Raw genomic sequence first — 2269 nt, forward strand, 5'->3', positions numbered from 1 at the left:
GCAGTGGCTCACACCAGTAATCAGCACTTTGGGAGGCCAAGGCAGGAGGATAGCTTGAGGCCAGGAGTTGAGACCAGCGTGGTCAACAAAGCAAGACTCCGTCTCCACAAAAAAGCAGCATCTGAAGCAGCACATGGAGAAGTCAACAAGATGCGATCCTGAGCGTCTCCTGAGAGTGGCTTCTCAAGCTCAGGTGGCCATTTAAACTCACGTAAATCCATGTTTGGTTACCAAAGTTCAGCATTTAAGCAAAATTTACAATTATGTAACCTGCCTATGTTGGGGGAATACAATGTTGGTCATTCCTACAATACTTGCCCCAGCACACGGGCAGCCCAGTGACATTTTTCCAACCTAATGATACATTTGAAATGTTTTCCCTTCCTACCATAGATCTACCCAGTCCTGCAAAAAAGACCTGGTTCTAAGTGCCTCAACACTTAGCTGTCCCTGAGCTGCCCACCTCTGACACACCCTAGACTAAGGTGAGAGATTAAGGAAGCTGGCCAGGCACAGTGGCTCATGCCTGTAATCCCAGCACTTTGGGAGGCCAAGGTGGGTAGATCACCTGAGGTCATGAGTTTGGGACCAGCCTGACCAACATAGAGAGACCCCATTTCTACTAAAGATACAAAATAAGCCAGGTGTGGTGGTACATGCCTGTAATCCCAGCTACTTGGGAGGCTGAGGCAAGAGAATCACTTGAACCTGGGAGGTGGAGTTTGCAGTGAGCCGAGAGTAAGCCATTGCACTCCAGCCTGGGCAACAAGAGCTAAACTCTGTCTCAAAAAAAAAAAAAAAAAAAAAAAAAAAAAAAAAAAAAAAAAAAAAAAAAAAACCAAAAACAAACAAAAAGATTAAGGAAGTCGGCGGAAGGCCTGGCATGGTGGCTCACACCTGTAATTCCAGCACTTTGGGAAACTGAAGCAGGTGGATCACTTGAGGTCAGGAGTTCCTGAGGTTGGGAGTTCGAGACCAGCCTGGCCAACATGGAGAAACCCTGTTTCTACTAAAAATACAAAATTAGCCAGGCATGATGGTGCATGCCTGTAATCCCAGCTACTTGGGAGGCTGAGCAGGAAAATCGCTTGAACCTGGAGGCAGAGGTTATGGTGAGCTGAGATCCTGCCATTGCATTCCAGCCTGGGGGACAAGAGTGAAACTTGGTCTCAAAAAAAAAAAAAAAAAGTAGAGCTGCCCTTCTACCTTCCCCCAGAGACAGATTTCAAATACCAAAGAGGCTCCCACGGACTGCAGCAGGCAGGCACTGCAGTAGAGCCTTAGAATGCCTTGGAAGCCTGTCATGGTCCATCAACCACAAGGAGCAGGCAAAACCGTCCCCATGAAGCCCTGATAAGACACATGCTTGCGAATGGAACACCTCAGGGTCTTTAGGACCCATATCACGTGCCTCATGGAAAAAGCGATTAATACCTCCAACCTCCATGAGCCTGGCTTACTGTGCAGAGAGCAGAGGAGGCTCACGGGTCCAGCATCTCCCCTTCCAGGTTTTAACGGGCACAGCCCACTCCAGAGGAACCTGCTTTCCAGAATCCTTTGCAGAGCTATGGTGTGAGACTAGGTGGGGAGGTGAGCAGCAGCTTATGTGCGACTTTCCAGCAGTGTTCAGGACACGACCTTCTCTCCTGGGTTGGAGCTTAAGGTGTCACCAAGGACTATGTGTTGAAGATGTTGGGGGGGGGGGATGGGAAGATAGAAATGATCCCTGCTGATGGTAAGGCTACAGTACCTAGGTCTTCGTTATTCCTCTTCCCCTGACAAAAGGGAAAAAGTAAGCGGGGGTCAAGGGGTGGGGGAGACAGAGAGAAGCCAACTTCTGTTAAGTCAGTAGATTGTAGCATTAGGCCAAATGCTTGGCACGGCCCACTTTACAGAAGAGCAAACAGACTCAGATGACTTCCCTCTAGCTGAACAAGGCAGGGGTTTCCCATCTTCAACTGTGTTAGCTTTTAACTAACAGGTGGCTTCTCACAGTAGAAGGATGGTTGCCAGGAGCTGAAGAAATGGGGAGATGCTGATCAAAGGGCGCAATCTTTATTATGACATGAACACATTTTAGGTTGTAAGGCACAGCATGGGTGGTGGCGGCGGCTCTGTTCATCTAGTCATTACACAATGCTTAGGTATTTCCAATCAACACATTTTATAGACACTGAATATATGCTGGCTTTATTTGTCAGTTTCTGGCTGGGTGCAGTGGCTCATGCCTGTAATCCCAGTAGTTTGGGAGGCTGAGCGGGCTGATCAC

The sequence above is a fragment of the Cebus imitator genome, unplaced genomic scaffold, assembly GCF_001604975.1.
Source record: "Cebus imitator isolate Cc_AM_T3 unplaced genomic scaffold, Cebus_imitator-1.0 Scaffold224, whole genome shotgun sequence".
Lineage (NCBI taxonomy): Eukaryota > Metazoa > Chordata > Mammalia > Primates > Cebidae > Cebus > Cebus imitator.